Here is a 19,972-nt window from a genome sequence, read left to right as displayed (position 1 = left end):
AGAAAAGAAAAATTGCTGACAAATTTTTAATGAAACGGATAGGTGAAAGTCGTTCAACTAGATTATTGTTCATTGGTATGCTGTTATTAATCCAACTTTGCTGATAACGATCGCGGTTCGTTTTTATCAGTTCACTGTTTTCAATGAAAGAACCTGTCCACTGTGAATTAAACATTTTAATCAGTTAACCGTCGCGACTTCTTTTTAAATGTGTCTACCTAAAACGTGTCGTGAAAAGTATGCGATAAGAAAGACAAAGTATGCGTGACCGTTATATTTAAGAATTAAGTTGTAATAAAACAGCTGGTTAATTTTTTAATTTTATTACTTACAAGGTTTATCGGCAACTGTCTTGAGATCGTAATTAACCTCAAGTTCATTCGAAGTAAAGACAATTCTCGACATGTAACGGACATGGATTTATTCCATTGCATTATACCATCTTTTACCTTTTGTTCAGTAAACACGTTATCGCTCTACCATTATCTAAATGTCTAAATATATTTGTAAATGAAAGAACACCTACTATAGACCTACAGTTTTATCATAACAATTTTTTATACTTTTTTATTTGTCGTTTTGTCTAGGCGTCCAAATATCCAAATCATCATACAATTTACGAGTATAATTCAGTTTTCACTATACATAAAGTATGGCTATGTCTCCACGATGGGTATGTTCGTGAAAAATAACAAATTGGTAAAAGGGCTGAATTTATTTGATAAAGTTGATATTTTTCTTCGCAATAGTAAAACTATTGAATTACTCAAGAATTGTTAAATCTGACTCGATAGTCGACAGTTGCGTAATCATTTCACACGTATATACATACATAGTCAACCGCATAAAGGTCGATTCAGACTATACGACACGGATCGGCAACGTCACGTGCCGGTACCAACACGACAAAACATTAAACTATTCACACTATTCCCATTGACGGAACGTTCAGGTCGGTGCTGTTAAGTGTGAATAATTCCATTAAAGGTCTATTTACACACATCCGTAACGTGTCAGTTCTGTATCCGTACCGTATCACTAATGTCACGGAGCGGTGTCGGACGTGTGTGAACATGCCCATTCAAAAACAACAGAAGAATATTACAAAATCACTGACACTGATGGAACGTTAAGGAACTGAACGGATACGGAACTGACACGTAACGGATATGTGTAAATAGACCTTAAAACGCGTGTTTTAATGTTTTGTCGTGTCGGTGCCGGTACGTATCGTTGCCGGTCCGTGTCGTATAGTCTGAATCGACCTTAATCGTTCGTCCACCTACCAATTTTGGTACATGTACAAAGAAGAGAAAGAAAGAGAAAGAGAAAGTAAAACACAGAAAATTGAACAATATACATACATTATTGTTACAAAATAAAGTGACATTCTTTGAAATTCATAGTAGTTATACATAGCACAAAATTAAATGAAATATCATAATGAAAAATTTGTATGCAAGAGTATACGATATTGTCGGGATCATCCGGATACTGGTGTCATATTATTTTTTAGGATTCAAGATTGGCATCACAATAGACCATATAACGGTACACTAAAATGACTAAAAAAATATATGTTCTCGTTACATTTTAATAATCAAAAAGCAACAGGTTCTATGAGAATATTGTTATGTTTTATGTTTGGCATAACGAAAACTTTAAGAATTAACGAGTAACTTTAATATATAACAGGGTGTGTACAATACAAATGTCAACAAAGGTAATTAAATGTGTTCTTAGTTTCGGAACGTCAGTATTCAATCCGATCGCTTTCTTCTCGCTTTCTTCTCGCTGTCTTCTTGTTCCGGTCGCGAGCACCAACAGGCCTAGGATCCATCCAAAGGGTGCTCGCAACAATATATAATTTATTTACTATATTTCTCGACAAAAATTCCTAGATATCACTCGCGTATGTCAATGTTATCTTTAACTCTTTCCATACACTATGACATATCGTTGTTTGGTACTCTTGCCAAGTGCGAACAATGATATGTCGTTGCGTATATTATGTAGTGATTTTATGCATGTTGATTACGTTTAACTGGAAATTCCATATAATTTTATACATAGAATGACATTAAATGGGCGATTCCGTACATCAGTTACATCTGTACGTGTTATATACAACTAAAGATATTCAGTTGTAAAGTTTCGAATTGTAAATTGAGGGAATTAAGTGTGTAAAATCAAAAACTTTCTTCAACCATCTTTATTTATTTCCAAATATGTATCCAGGATGCGAAAAAAATGTTCAGCACTTTGGACATGTATTCGCCCAAAATTTCATAGCATTGAAAGGGTTAAGTAAATTAAACTAGGAACTTTTGATAGGATGTGTCACATGTTGTCGTAAATCGTAGAATGAAAATAAAACAAGCAAACTGCTTGAGCCCAGAAGCGTGGCCAGCTCCTTAGCCAAATGGATCCTGTTGGCGGACGAGGATGGATGAACACGTGGAATAGAAAATCTTGGCTATGAACGTAGCGTACGGTAGCAAGGTATTACACGAAAACGAAGAGAAGGCGAGGCTGAAATAAAAATGACGACTGGCATGAATTATTGCGGCAGCCGCCCGTGGCTTCCTATCCATTCAAAACGTCTTCCACATCAAAGGAGATGCAGCCAATGTAACTCTCCCCGTTGTTGAAACTTGTAACGATCTTAGGAATTCTACGATATTCAGATTATCCAATTTCTGGAAAACTGGGTTATTGAAATTTGGTGGAAATCTTTTTTGTTTAACGATGGCACTTATTTACAGCAAGATAGTTGTCGTTGATACATTGTTCAGGAGAATATATTAGTAAAATTAAATATATGGATGTAATAAGAAATTAAAATTAAATATAAAAAATAATCGTTGGAGGCAGATATAATTGTTACACCACCCTTCAAACATTTTCTTTTGGTCAGCAATACACAATAAATTTTGGTTTTAGGTTTTTCAGTTTTTATTGTTGTCATAGGAGCGAATTTTATTTAGTTAGCATATGTATTTAATCTGTTTCCGAAGCAGACCTGCATTAAAAAAAACGTACGATGTGAATATAGTTGCTAAAGACAAATTGTTTATATATACACACGTTCCCAAACAGTACAATAGAAATAAGGAATTAAAGTCATTTTCTGAAATGTTCTCTATAATGACCGACGCGCTTCGATACAGCGTTCCCTTTAATCAATTTTCATTCAGCCAATTTCAATTTGCCCATCTTTTTACAAGTACCATCAGAAAGAGGGAGAATGGGACTATAAAGTCATATTTTTCAGATTTTTAAATACATGTCCGGAATAAAATCATGGCATTTGTTTAAGACAATTAAAATAATTTTTATTTGATAGTTCCATATCTTCACTATAAGCACGCAAAAGGTCAGTTGAATCCGTTGCCTAGTTCAACAGCTATATTTTTTTGAAAAAAAGGTATCACAAAACTTTGAACAGCTGTAAAATCGACAATTATCAAAATTTGTCAAAATACTTTGAAATACCTTCGAATATCACTAAAGACTACAACATATCCAAATTTCGTCAAAATCTGGGATGTTACTCCAAAAAGTGTCCGAGTTGCCATGGAATGACCCTATTTCTATTCATTGTACAAACAAACTATGTTGTTAATTTTTTAAACAATACTGTTTCGTTGATCTTTTAGATTACGAAGTTATAATAACTTACACGATGTAACGCTCGACGTACAATTAGTTATCTAAATATCAATATAGGAAGTATCTTGTCAGACATGAGCACGAGTTCATGAATTCAACACGTGTAAAAGTAATTAAAAAAGTTTCAGTAAAAGTTTTCCCCTCTCTGACTTTGTTTCGTTGTTACAGTCGTTTCTGGCGTTTCGATAACTCTAGTTTCGAACTCAGTTAGCGTAGAACGTTCAACTCGAGAATTTACAACTAACTTTTTGAACATGTCACGCTTTCGTAATTGTCAACGGTTAACTACTATATAATCACTTACAGGGTAATAAATTAAAGTTGATAAGTTACCATCCAATCGAAATGTTTGAATGCAGAGGGTCTTTGTCAATGCTAAATGATTATAAAGTTCTAATCACATAAAACCTACGTTACAGAACCACAAAAGTCATACTTACGCGCTACAAAATATGAATTCGCTTCTATTAAAGATCAAATCGTAAACCTATAATCAATCGACGGAATTGCAATCAAAGAATACACTTGTCTGATTGGAAATGTATTAGGTCCTAAAGCAATCAAATACAGGATGATTTTATGAACTGAGACAAGTCGTAGTGGAGATACAAAAAATTGTTACAGGAAAAAGTTGAATCTCCCATGTCGAGCCATCTTTTAGTGGTATAATTTATTTTGTTGGTGCAAACAGTGTAAGTGCAAAGTGCATTTGCACATTTTTTTCTTTATGGAACTATACATTTGTTTACGTAGATTGATTCGTCTCACCATTTCACATATGAAAGTGTTAAAGTATGACCACGAAAATTTAACATTTTCTGAAACATTTCATATTTTATGTTAGAATATTACTTACGACGTTTTCAAATACTTACGTACAGTTCTTATATATATGTAATATATAAATTACATGCAAACGTTTCATATATTATCAAAGTATCACGTGAACTATTTTTGCACCTAATTGAGAAAAATATCTTTAAGGTCAGTCATTTGGCCAATCGCGGAAGAAATAGGTAAAATAAAAAAGTCGGTAGGTTTAGTGCCAAATATCAATTTAGAAATAACAACTATATCAACCTCACTCACACAACGAATCAATATCTGTAATATACATACAACTATCAAATAAAATAAAATCAGGGTCGAGCGAATATATGAGCAGGCAATAAGCTAGCCTTGTTCTGCTCGCTGAAAAATAACGTTTGCTGGTCAATTGTTTTTGTTGACTTTCTTGGATACAGCTCGCTTTCTCCAAGAACAGTATAACACAATACTAAATATCGAAAACTGCAATGGGGTTCTTTGTTTTTGTCTTGTAGAGGACGGAAAAAGTGGAAATAAGAAGAATTTTGTTGTAGATGAAAATATCTTACAAGCCCTGGGAGAAGATCCGATTGTGGAGGAAGGTGCTGAAATAAAATTGCACTCGTCAATTGCAAAAAGATGGAAGCACTGGTTTAATAATGGCTTAAAGGAAACTGAAAGAGGGAGATTAACAAAAAAGTACTTGAGACCCGAAGGTCCGATTGTACCTAAATTAAATCTGGAGATTACAATCATGCTGCCTGAAATCATCTGTAAAAAAGAGACAAACACTTTGCTCAAAGACAACAATTAGAAAGGAGGAAAGGTTATTCATATCTTTTAGAAGGCCATTTAAAGCAGTCGGGTCACAAACTATGTATAAGTAAATGGATTAAAGAGATTATGCACGAAAGCGGTGTAGATGTCTCAATTTTTTCTGCACATTCTTCTAGACATGCGTCTACTTCTGCGGCCTTAGCTAGAGCCGTGGGCATAGCTACTATTAAACGTACTACTCACTGGTCAGACAATTCGAATGTATTTGCAAAGTTTTATGACAGGCCCATAACAACTGATGGCCAAGAACTTGCAAAGTCAATATTAAATACTTAGGTCGTAGGTTTGACAAATTCCAATATATGTTAAATCAATGTAGAAAATAAAGTTAATAAAATATTAAAAATTGTTAATGCTAAACAACTACATATATAATCTTGAGAATGAGGCATATGAAATATAATTAAACGATCAAACCAACTTACCTGTACAGGATGTAACAAAATGTTTTGTCATGGCTTCACCAGCTGATTCTACAGCTTCTAATCGGTGAAGATCTGTAAAAAAAAGATCGATTTATGGTATCGTATAGTACTCATTCGGTGGAACAAAAGTCTTAAAGGTACCATAGGTCGCAAATGAATCTTGCACTTGGAAAACGAGTTTTAACATTTCTAGCGTTGTTCACTGCGCCTTGACCGCCTTCTTCTTTACCACAGTATAGGACCATCGACATGTATGCATCTTAACACTTTACCGACCGGTAGCGGTTCATCATCCTATGCTCTTCTCACCGGCCGCTCGGCAACAGATCTTCTCTGGCACCGGGAATTGTATACAAATACGAGAGCTTACAGAGCAAAGCAACTTGTATATCAATTCAAAGTAACAAATACTTGCTAGTTATCATAGCAGTTACCGGTCGGTGAGCGTTGTGGACAAAAAGTCGATTAATCGACTGCCGGTCGGTAAAGTGTTAATAATCGTACTTGGTTACCGGGTTCGATATGTCCACCCTTATTACATAGACAGATCCTTAATCTCCTTTCAAATTATTACGAACTTTTTCGTATACGTCGGGCCTTGACTCTACACGACGAAAAGCGTTTTCAATTCGCAATTTTAACTTTTGTATGCTTGTAATTGGTTGGTCTGACCGCCAAACAAAATTCTTTACTACTCCCAAAAAAAAAAAAGAAATCCATAGGTGTACTATGGTACTACATACATACATAATCTCTTCGAACGAGGCAATTCATAATTCATGTACCTAATTACGATCGAACTTCACGCACAGGTAAGTTCGTTTGATTGTATAATTATAGTCCAAGTAGTTTATGTAACAGAAAATCTACATACTTCGTAAAACTGTATGACAAACAAGAAAAAAGTCATACAAGCAAGAAACGTATGATATCACTTCCATATCGATAATGAGAGTAATTAGCATTCTTGGCCGAGGTCTGTAGCTAGCAATGTATAGGAAGTGTTTCCTCTTACAGTTCCCACTCTGGCAGTCATGTATGATTAATGTGCACGTTGGGTTCCCGCGAATTTTCCCAATGAATAATTTGACAATAATGGCCAGGGTTGATTAACCGTGAGGCCATCAGTTATTCACGACCTATTAAGACGATTAGTCTACATTTAACGACGTTAATAACCTCAAATGTCGTTATCGCGTTGCTTTTGCCCTACTGTCGCGTTATTTATTCGATAATTTACCAAAGATAACTGACATGACATCATATTATGGCATATTTGGTATTATATCTAGTTTATCGCATTATCGATTCCAGAATGCCGCTCATTAATTTGAAACACTCATCGGTATTCATAGAAATACATTATTATTGAATTCGTATACTGACTTTATTGAATTTGTTTTCATTTATCAAACTAAACTTTGTGTGTAATTAGTATACTGCGGATCTGTATGGATTTATAGGAAATTCGAATGTGCAAAAACCTACAAAATGCAAACAATATGCAAGAATATACAAAATATCGAAAGTAGAGTTCATGTTATAATATTTACAGAATAAAATAAATTCCTATTTAGATTCAATTTTTTTACGCACGTTCGCGAAGATTTTATTTTGCATAATGATCCACAGTCTAGAAATTAGTATGGTAATACATTAACTCAAAGGAAACACAGGTAGTCAGATATGATTTAAATGGCTTGTATGACTATTACTTTGATTTTTGAGTTTTATGGTCGATTTTTAGTATTATACCTATGTATATGGAACAGCCATAATACAATATAAATCAAAAGTCTGTAAGATAAAAACTAGGGAACGTAATTTATAGATTCATCACTAAAAAACAGTTTCACTTTGATGTGTAATATAACACAAAACTTGTTTACATATTCGCATTGTTTTATTATCTCAAATCAAGAGGAAATTTTATTATGTAATCGATATTCAATAGTTGATTTTTAAGGTTAATAAATATATTTGTTCCGCCCACAGCGCGATTCCTTATGGTAGAATCTCCGAGGTTGTAAGGCCCGTTACCCTGATTCAAGAGACGCTGTTGATGGGGAACGTCGCGCGCCAAATTAATTTTGCGTACCTAATTCGCAACGATTAATATTTTTAGTCCCGAACGACAGACTATCGAACAGTGTTATTTGTCCCGACTGATGGACTATTTCGAACGTTGTATGTTTGCAATGAATGTTACGAGAGTTCTGACTTATTGTTTGAGGTAACAACCGAAAACATCTCGAAACGTCATCAAAGTGGGGCAGAATACGTGGCTAAAATATGGAGTTTTTCAATTTCGCTGAAAATTGGTACATAGAGGTTTTCGATATCGCTGATTACGAATCAAAAGTGAAAATTACAGAATTGATTGGTTTAAACATTTTTGTTTAAACAAATTGTTTCTATGTTACATTATTTGCAATTTTTATTGCCGAATCGTGCTCTAAACGGAAAAGTAAGTGAGAAACACACAACAACATTTCGAAAGTTGATTACAGAAGGGACAAATTATTAATAATTGTTTATGTTGGCTATTGGATCGAAATAGATCCAAGCGTTTGAATCTCGCGCGGCTAGTTCGGCCTTTGACAAACTTCTCAGACAAATACGTGTCTGAAGTAATTTAACGTCGCCAACCACGATGCGCCGTCAACGTTAGACAAAAAAAAAGAGCTTTAACATGAAATTTGGAAAAAGAAACCGAGTCTCATTCAATTGTATGAAAAGCATCGTCCACGAAGCATCGTCTCCATTGTATCTGCAATCTTTCTATATTAACCCTTTGCATTCGAGGCCTTTTTCGCTTGTGCGAACCAGTAACTCCGGACGATTTCGGCCAAATTCGGCAAACACTTTACAAGTACTTTACAAACATTTATAAACAAACAAACGTATACAAATAATAAAATTCCATCAGTTTATTCATTTATATGTCGAAAATAACAAACTTCGATAAATATTACACTCTGTACTTAGTTTTGGTGTGATATTTTGGAAAACGATATCCAAGATGCATCCTAGGTTTGTCAGGACACGTATCACAGTAATTCGAAATTTCCTGGCTACCTCCAGGCGTGTTACAGTCAGAACAAACCTTGCAGTCCCTTTTTGACCCTTTTAGTATTACGTGAAGCTTCCTGTTTAGTCGGATTTCATCGGAATGCGACGTAGACGCTTGCACTCGTTGCTGGCGATATAATCCTCTCAATTGTTCGACATGTGTTTTCAGAAATCGCAGATGGCTCAGTGGCTTTTCCTCTTTTTGGTCTTTTCTAGTGTATACAAAATGTATGAATTGATCAGGGAAATTTCTATGCTCCAAAAAAAAGCATACACCACCATTTAAGACTTCAAATCACTCGGGTGCCGTATCGGCGCCGCTCGAGTGCAAAGGATTAAAGGTACACAATTAGCACAAAATAATAACGCATAACATAAAATTATCTAAATTACAAACGCTACCGTTACTCTGTATTGCCGATGACGACTCAACGTCGTCGTTCGAATTATAGCGATCATGCATGCGCAGTCATTCTGGCACACATACATGAACACACAATTTACACACTCACGTGCATGCATGTATTCTTTAATTTAAAATATATTTTACGAGCTTTTTTTAATGTCCAACATGTTTATTTGCATTTTATTATCTGAATCACGGGACTCAAGAAATAACTTCAGTTCCGACGCTACATTGGCGATTGGCCAGAATTCAGAATCTTTTGTAGAGGACATTTTAACAACAATTTAGTGTAAACAAATTGAAGGAATTGTTATAGTAGCGTGTATATATTTTGACCCAGTTGTTCTTGGTATTTTCTATAAATGACTTGTCATTTTGATTTAAAATCGTGCAATAATTTACGTATCCTTTGCTTCATACATACACGATTAGTGAACAATTATGGAAAGCTATGAATGTTTTCAGAAAAGACGTTAGGTACGATATTGACTATTTTAATCAGGGAATTGCAGAAATGCATCATATGTCTTTGTCAATACACGTGCTAGAAACGCACGAAGACCTTGTATAGAAGAATATTCGAAACTAATAATACTACCGCTTCATACATTATTTAAGCCATTTGTTTAACGCCTTTATGAGAAGGACAATACATGGATAGCCTAGTGTAAATGTCAACAGAAAATATAATAAGATAGTCCGCTGGATAATCAGAGACGTGTCAATCGTTTAATTTAACCAAAACTATTAAGTGTAGAAATTAATTCTGTTCCTTTTTATTAATATTATTACATCTCAATCTAATGGACATTACAATGTATCTATATATACGAAGTTCAGTAACCACGAGTTACTAACCAGTAAATTTCGCCTATTGCCATTGTTCTAACAGATTATAAATTTATTTGAAAATTAATTAGTTTAAACAGAAATTTTTATCCGCCATTTTCTTACGTTAAAATACAAACTTTCGTAGTAATAAAACACACGAAGTTACACACATAGTTTATTTCTACAACTACATATACGTGCTGTCTTGGATTGTGAGACTGAGGGAAAATTAAAAGTTGTCTGGTTTGGTTTTCTTTTATAAACAAACGATCGCTTTACTTTAAGAAGCCAGATAATTATTTTGTAATTTTTCAACCCATGTTTATTTGAACTTTTTTTCATTATTTGACCAGTACTATCTACTCTAATACTTATGAACTATTTTTTTAACTCTCTGTATACATACACACATTGTATGTATATATATGTATGAATATATTTTTGTTTACTACTTTTTTTAATAAAACTCCTCGTTCCTCTTCATTTAATATTAACACTTTAACGAACGATCACACATGTGTGTGATGTTACCTTTACTGCGTAGGAGTACAGCCGTTGAAGTGTTACCAGCCGAAAAAACGTGACAATCAAATGTTCATAGCTTTCGACGGATAAAATAAACCTCAGGATTAGGGTACGAGACGTGAAATATATTTCGAATTTATTTTGAAACTTGAACGATGCTTGAAACTTTTGAGAGGCAGTGTACGTGTCGTAAGCACGGTACAAAATTACTTCGAGTGCCAACGTTGCCTGCCGCAGTAATTCGAGCCCCGTCCGAGCATTCTCACTCTAATTAGCAAACGATGGCCATTTGGCACCCCGAAAACTCACCCTCGGACCTTCCGCCTAACCAGTCAACAGGAATCTCGGCCGACTGGCGCACCAATGACAAATTAATCCCTCTCAAACGATTAATTAAAATGTACTGTAAGGCTGCGACGTCGTGGCCGCGTGTCACGCGACATCGTACGAAGGAACCAGCTCGATTCATCATGTTTTATGTCGCTGCCACGTCGACGGTAATAAATCCCTGTCAGCCTGGTTCGAGTCGAACCAAGATGACAAGCGAGGGCTAGCGTCATTGGACGACGGCTTGCGCTAGAGAAAAAATGATGCATAGTGGCGCGCAGCGTTTTCGTTTCGTCCTACATTTACTATATCCAGGAACGAGTTGGGACAGAAGTCTTCAGGAATTACAGAAAGGAAAGAATTAATCTTTCACTCTGTATAAATAAAAGGATAGATTTTAAGTTTACTCTATTTTATGTGTAATATTCCTATATAATTAGATGTACAAATTAATTCACGACTCCTAATTTTCACCGAGCATAAAATCCACTTATATATGAATTATTTATCCGTTAATTCATTTATTTTAATGTACGATTTTACTTTCGATATGAGTTATCGAATTTAACCTTACTGCAAACATAATCGGAAAAAATAATTTTTTGGAAAAAAAATTTAATCGACTTCAAAAAAGGTACAGTGAAAAGTATGAAATAATTTCTAGGTAATTTATATGAATACGCACTAGTTCTAGATAAAAGTATGGGAAAATGCAGTGAAAAGTGTGAAATAATTTCTATTTAAACTGCATTGTTATTCACCATCGTTTGATGAATTTCGTTAAATTATTAAATACATCATATTAAATGCAATGCACCTTTTTCGGAGGCGGCGCAAAATTTAGAATGAAGTATATTAAAAATTGCTAAACTTGGTTTAACTTTCTGTCGTAGAAACAAAAAATATGGTCTTTATTTATTGCTATCATTACATCCACTTTGACATCATATTCATTAACACTATTCAATTTCGCCGCCCCCTCCAAATACTATCCCAAACCTATTCATACAGTATTTCCATGTAGAGAGTTTATACATTAGCAATAATCAATATGGCCGCCACTCCCATCCAAAAAAGCCTCAAATCTACTCACACTATATTTCCGTGTACATACTATATACATTAACTATTAATTCCTCATAGACAATAAACATGTATACATTGGGCAGCATTCAATATTGCCGCCTTTACCAAAAGCTAACCCAAACCGGAATTAACAAATTTTTACATCTACGCCGCCTCCGAAAAAGGTGCATTGCATTTAATATGATGTATTTAATAATTTAACCAAATTCATCAAACGATGGTGAATAACAGTGCAGTTTAAATAGAAATTATTTCACACTTTTCACTGCATTTTCCCATACTTTTAAGCAATTATATCTAGAGCTAGTGTATATTCATATACATTCACTAGAAATTATTTCATGCTTTTCACTGCATTTTCCCATACTTTTAAGCAATTTTATCTAGAGCTAGTGCGTATTCATATAAATTAACTAGAAATTATTTCATACTTTTCACTGTACCTTTTTTGAAGTCGGTTAAATTTGTTTTCCAAAAAATTATTTTATTTCACTCTTTTAGTGGCAATCTAAAATCAATAGGTTTCATGCAATAACAACAGTTATGAGCAATATACAGGATGACCCAAAAATGTTGGAGGTCCTTGAAAAGACTTGTTCCGTGGGGGGGGGGGGTGTTGAAACAATTTTTCCTTAGCGAAAATGTTGCTCGAGGTTTCGTGAAGGAGATATTCTAGAAACAGAAACTCCCGACCAATCAGCCATAGACCCCGCAGGCGCTCCTCCGGCATACTCGCGCTCTGATTGGTCGGGGGTTTCTGTCAATATCTCCTTAACGAAGCCTCGAACAACATTTTCGTTAAGAAAAAATGGTTTCAAATCCCCCCCCCCCCCCCCGAAACACCTATTCAAGGAGATCCAACATGTTTTGGACACCCTGTATAATTACAAATGGGATTATCAGGAATACATCTGCAACTACATGTGAACGGATTGATTGCGTTTGGTAAATTCCTTGTCGAGCTGCACCACAGCATAGCAATTTCGCATCAACAATGGTTTTATAAACAATAAAAGTGTTCATAAATTTTTGCAGATGGGAACATCACGAATTCATGTATCATGAAATGCGGAAGGTTCCATCGCGATCGGTAATTTCCTCACCGAGTTACATCATATAATAGGAATTTTGCGATAACAATAGTTATAAACAATACAGAAATTCATAAATTTTTGCATCTGTGATCATTGTGAAAACCTCTCCGGCAGCAAAATGTAAGGGATTTCATCGATTTCATCGGTTTCAGGCCAAACATACGTGAAATAGTACGCTTTTTGCGATAAAAAGTGATATAAAGTGGTAAAAAGTAAAACAAGGACAAATATTTTGCTATTGGACCAAATGGCAAATGCTCTTCCAGATGCAAGAAGTTTCTGTTTAAAATGTTTTTGTTGAAAAAAAAAACGGTTAAAAAATGACAAATCACAAAATGTTTCTTTCACGCGTCCAACTGGAAGAAATATTCGACAAGATGCAAGAGGTTTCACTCCGATTCATCAAGTCATCTCGACGTAATCGGCAAGCATACCTAAAAATCACGGTTTTTTGGTAAAAAGACGGGTAAAAAATGACAAATCGCAAAAAGTCTTGACAGCAGGATCACCGGGGGAACATGCTCTAGAAGATGCAACAGGATTTTTTTGGCGTAATCGGTGAACAGACATAAAAAAGAAAAAAATATATGTCGAATTGAGTAACCTCCTCCTTTTCGAAGCCGGTTAAAAATTAGCTTGAAACGCGACGACGTTCGAGAAACAATATTTAAGGCACTGCCTTCGTTTTGCATTTCAACTCAAAAAGAACGCGACTAAGGCAAACAAAAACTTGATGTGTGATAAAAAGCAGATACTGTACAATAATTCTAAGAGGCGGAAATCATGGGTTCATATACATAGGTGAACCATTGATGAGCACCCTGAAATCGAATATACACGTGATAAAGGTGTCATTGTGCATTTGGTAGGGTAAGAAAGGCATTATCTACTATGAGCTAATCTTATTCGATTAGACCGTCAACTCCGTGCTGTACTGCGAACAACTAATTTATGTAAGTGAGCTGTTGAGCAAAAACACCATTTAAAGGCAGTGATTATTATTTGGTTACACGTTGTTCACATATTTAATAAAACAGTTTAAGGTAATAATAAAACCACAATTTCAGTTATATTTTACTATTTTTCCGTAAAAATTAAGAATGTGGCAGGATCTGAAATATGTAAATGTGTCCTAATCTATGGTTTATATTTGCATATTGAAGAATTGATTTATGGAGACATTAATCTAAGAAATCGGAATAGAAAATGATAGACTTCATCAAGATATCAAAACTATTAAGCAGCGCTATCAAGGATATTGGGATGAAAGAATGTTGGAATTGCACTTGGTTCCTCATCAGAGAAACGGGCCCAAAGAAGAACAGAAGACAAAGCAAAGGCCAAAATTATTTCGAATCATATTTCCAATCGAAATGAGTTAAATAAACATTTCCTATATAAATAGGAGAAAAATACAAATACAGAGTAAAATTGGAATTTTTGTACCTTTACTAAATTGTTCCTAACTCCGGTATTTATCCATAGATTTCTTTCAACAGAAGCTTGTTTTCTTCATAAAAGTCCGATCTATGCGTAAACAATAAGAAACTGGACATAATTTTACAGTTTCTATTTTTGCATGGCAAAAATTTGAATAAATGGAAGAAATTTTTGTGTTCTATTTTAGCCGAAAAAAATCCAAGTTTCTCATACATGCTGGCCCGTAGCACTTAAACTATTGAACCGATTGGAAAACAATGTTAGGAGCAATTGTTGGAAATTCAATTAGCTTTAATATGGTCTAAAATGTAAAGGTATTTGAGAAAAAAATCGAAAAAAATTCAAAAATTTATACAAAAAAACCTATCTATAGAAAAAATTTTCATTGCGATTTTCGAGTTTATCAGACCAAAATATATAAGCAAAAAATTGTAGCATTGTGTACATTTTGGCTGTAAACTAGTGTAATTGTTCTTTATCTCTTCTACCCCTTAAAAATATTCTCAGGAGTTTGATTGTTGCCACAGTTAAGGGATATAAAATCTTGATGCACCGTATAGTTATCTGTCGCGCGCGTCCATGTTCCTCTCATCTGAGTTCTCCACCCTTCTCTCCGCCGACGAACCTTTGCTAAATAATGATCTACGATGCCCTCGTGGAGCGTGAGTGTACCTGTACGTTGTGCACCAATACGGTTTGCACCGATGAAAATGAAGGAGAGAAACCGCGATCATAGTTAACCCCACCCAACGAACGAGGCTGTCTTCCACCCTTGGCGTTCACAAAATACACGTAAACGCGAACCCACGAAGTAGGAAGGTATATTATCTTTCACTTAAAACATTTTCCTGAAATCTACCATTGCTGGTTGTTTCCCGAGGAAAATGAAACGGACGGAACGGATTTTATTAAAGTCAGCTAGCCCAAGTGTTTGGATATCCACTCTCTGCCTTCCTTAATTTCAAGAAACTTTCGTATCGTATAGGGTGATCTGTTAGAAATAAGGTAGTCCAATTCGTCTCTATTAATAATATAAAACTCATTATCTGCCTAAAATTTTCCTATTGTCTTTTCCTATTTTCTAATTTCATATTCTCCAGTTGTCTGGATCAAATGAAAGAAAGATGTTAAAAAATGGTCAATTTTGTGGTAGCTTGGGTACTTACGTTATTCATAAGGCATCATTTGTTAAGTTTCGCGCAATTATAGACTCACAATTATTAATCGGTTTTTCTTATATATGTAGACTTTTATCATTTTTTAATTGTTGTATTTTAAACATTTGCCGCTCATTTGTGGACTTTCTACTTCATCTTTTTTAATAAAGTTGTCAACATATTAGTGATAACTAATTGTGAGTTTATAATTCCTCAAAATCTAACGAATAATGCCTCATCGATAGTTTAAATGCCTAAGTTACACAAAAATTGAACATTCTCTAATATTTTTCTTTCTTTTCAGTTGGTCTACATCTTAATATTAGCTATAATTATTATTGAATTATTATATACAAAAGGACAGGAGGTGCCAACAAATGATTGTTAAGCTACAAAACTGTATAAGTAAAAATACTTCTAATGAAATAATATGGCATCTAACATTTAGATATTTTTTAAATACTTTATCTTTTGCTTCTCTCTGACTCTGTAACCATGTACACTCTCTTAATTTGGACAGACGACAAAATCAACATTTTATATTTCAAGAATAATTATTTCATATATTTGAATTCCGTAATAACATGATTTCGCGAATCATTATCCTCCGAGTGTTGCAGTAATTCCAATTAGACCATATCACAATTGATCTGGAAAAAAATGAAACTAAGTATAACATTTCAAAATAAAGCCTCATTAATCTCCGCAAAAAATACTCTTTTTCAGTACCATCGCAAAAAACATGGTAGCAAATAAACTACTCTATCTCCATACAATTTTACGCACAGTTTCGAATAAAAATAGACTATTTACTGTTTACCGTTAGAAATGGTATTTTTATTCAGCCCTGGTCTACAGTACCGTTTTCACTCAGTGCTTGGGAATATACGAGAATATCGATCGACCGTGCAAAGCTGTATCAAACGATCGTAAATGTCATTTCACGTTATAGGATGTGTAATAATGACGATATCGTGGAAAATTCGTGGAAATGTCTCGGTGTAATAGACTCGAGTTGTTAAAGGGCGACTGAGATATTTTCAGACCATAAACATCGAAATCCTGGGAACAAAGCAGTAGGGATGCTATGTTTGGTTTTAACCTCAGGTACGTCGACGATAAACAAAGGTATGTCTTTGACTTGCGACTTACGACCGTAAGTGAATCAATCGTGCGACATGTCTTGTTCAGATAACATCGTTACAGTGTTGTGTGCAAGCTAAGAACGTGTGGAAAGCCTTTGCGCATTTGTACTGCACAAAATGCAGCGGAGTCAATCGCGCAAGAATTGTTTTGTATGGAACAGACAAAAAATGTACAGACTTCGCAAGAACGCAAGAATAAGGAGATTGAAAATCATGTTTCAAGCGATATCTTTTTAATGCTTTTGCATTTTTGCTCGTTGGTCTCAAAATACATACCATTAAACGTACACAAAGAAATGAGTGTCACACCGTGACCGTTTTCTGAATGTACCATCAACTATCTAACAATCTCTCTTACTTCCGTGACACATTTCCGTTTCAAATTTCGTGACGATTTTCTCATTATAGCACCCAAAAGTAAAAGATTTTCAATCTTAAAACAGTTTTGTGAGGACTCAATTTCGCGACTCAATCAATCGTCACAACACTAATAATTCGTGAAACGAGAGACCAGGCGTCTAGGGCAGAAATTGTCAGGCATAGCCCTACCGACGAGTCTACTGACAATTCCAAGCCACACACTCCACGAACGTAATTCGTGAATCAGTCACCCAATATTAATTTAGGGGGTGATAGTCCGAGCATTTATGTCCACGAAGGTTGTCTTGGGACTTACAATCACAAGAGGATAAATTATTAAAATTTCCACGTAAATATCCGCGATAATTTTTTTTAAAATTATGTGCATTATTCCACGTCACGCCCACCCTGGTTGTTCGAACCAATTAAAACCGATTTTGTTTTATAGATTACCAATATGGTTATAACGAGAACTAGAGAAAAAATATTAAAAGAATATTAACAAAATGGCGACACATTAAACGTAAATGTTCGATTTTTTCACAAAATTTGTGTTGTCAGTTATTCCAAAATATACTCATTTGTTAAAATATCAAAAATATCCTACTTCATGCAATTGCAAAAAGTGTATTTTATAAGTGTGCACAATTTGAACTTGATCCTAAATACGATTTTTGAGATATCACGTTAACATACGTTTGAAAAAGAACATCTTCGAAAATGTAACGGCCCGTGGTGTAAATGGTTATAGCTTTGGCAATTTTGTAATTTTTTAAACCAAATTTATCCCAATATATCAAGACAGAAAGAGTACTCCTTAACTGATCTATTGTTTAAAAGTGTGTTAAATTATATTCAAGTAGTAAGCGATCCTAAGAAATATTCTAAGAACTATTCAGATTTTACGATGTTTATTTCTTTGATAAAGTGTAATTCAAACTATTTTTGTTATTGGAAACAGACCTACAGACCTTCTAATGAAATTTAGTAATAAAGGTATTGTTAACGATGGAATTCTTTCATTTGTTTCATTGTTTGTCTGTTTATGACAAACGTAAAATACGTTTTGTTTTTTTCAAAAATTAAAATAAGCTGTTTAACTAGTTCTTAAAAGCTTGAAGCCATATTCAATGACATCTCAAGTTCCTTTCAGAAACGATAGACTAGGAAGTACACATTTTTCAAAATTACAGCGTTAAAATGAATTCTTTTTAAAAGTAATGAAAATTCGAATTCCAATCTATGAAATAATAAAAATGATCAAAAATGCTTTTTGAAATGAAAGGAATTGAAATTTACACTCCCAGTCAATTCAATTAATCATACAGAGCTAGCAACGTTACTTTTTTCATTTTTTCCCCGTTGATGAAAAAATGGAAACCGAGTTTGGAATTTAAAACACGAAGCGTAGACGAAAGTGGAAACGACCGCTAATTGGAATCTATCGATCTTGGCCAATAATTTCGCGCAATCTAGGAACCGCAACCAACGCTTGATTATTATGCTGCGATGTTTTGCCAAGTTGGTCGAATATATTATGAATTTTCTGTTCCTGTATTCCCGAGAGATTTGGATGGGTTATAGTTATATAATGCACTCTACGTGCGTGGCCGCAGTCTCATCACGTATGTACATACAGTCAGGGACAAAAAGATAAGACACTACACTTTCTTATGCCTTGATATAGTCGTTTAGGAAAGTGTAAACTTTAAGTAAATTAGATACATTCTACATCGAATTGATTAATATTTAAAAGCTTTTTGTACACTTTGTGTATTATTATATACACTGACCCGCGATACTTAGGTGACGTTTCTTTAAAACGTCGTAACTATGGGAGTTTTCAACCGATTTTCGTGAAACTTCGTCAGGAGTAGTTTTGAAGTGTCCTCTGGGTGTGTGCAAAGTTGCATTGGCGAAGGTTCATGTGAAGGGGTTCATGATGCACGGTATGGGTGATGGCATTTTCTGGATCAGGGGAGTCCAGAGAATGCATTGAGCCCAAAATCGAGACCGTCGTCCAAAAATTGTGGATTTTAGAGAGGGTGGGGGGTTTTGGGAGATGTGTTTGTTCGAGACGGATTTTGAGGGGTGCATTTTGTAGAGGACATCAAGGAGAGTCGCTCTAAATTCTGTTTTAATTTTTTCACCTTTACACCTTTTTACACCTTTGGCACCTTTAGAAGTGACGTTTTTTGACGCCCGCCTCTTTAAGGGGGTAAATTAACCCCTTCACATCAACTCTCGCCAATGCAACTATGCATACACCAAGATGACACTTCAAAACTATTCCTGACGAAGTTTCACGAAAATCGGTTGAGAACTCCCATAGTTACAACGTTTTAAAGAACCGTCCCCTAAGTATCGCGGGTCAATGTAGTATATTTATAACACGAATTTTCAGATTGATTTTATATGAAGTCTTCAATTGACTGTTACCCAGATATTGCTGATAAAAGTTCTTTTAACTACATTCATTTTAATTACGGATGAGATGTACATATAGTACAATTTGTTGTGAAAAAAGAAAATAGATCTCTTTTAACTATGGAAAAGTTAACAAGAACGTATAGCAGTAGCATTTACTTTGCATTAACTATATCCAGATCATAAAGTACTGGAAAATATGCTTATACACCCAGATGGCACTCAATAACAATTACTTTTTTATTTACTGTGACGGCGAGCGTGTCGAATAGCGGCTTTCTCAGCCGCTCACGCGAGGTCCGTCACATTACAAAATATTGGAAAAAAAATTACATTCATATAATACAAAAATAGGGGTAAT

At 34.7% G+C, this 19,972-nt stretch overlaps 1 protein-coding gene across 1 annotated transcript in view; it reads left to right on the top strand.

The window, feature by feature from the left end:
- The window catches only part of LOC128891206 (uncharacterized), a 599,859-nt gene that overhangs the window by 79,201 nt on the left and 500,686 nt on the right, over positions 1-19,972 (top strand). The window lies entirely within an intron of this gene.

The sequence above is a fragment of the Hylaeus anthracinus genome, unplaced genomic scaffold (assembly GCF_026225885.1).
Source record: "Hylaeus anthracinus isolate JK02 unplaced genomic scaffold, UHH_iyHylAnth1.0_haploid 12001, whole genome shotgun sequence".
Taxonomy (NCBI): domain Eukaryota; kingdom Metazoa; phylum Arthropoda; class Insecta; order Hymenoptera; family Colletidae; genus Hylaeus; species Hylaeus anthracinus.
This window is presented reverse-complemented; position numbering and strand designations above follow the sequence as displayed.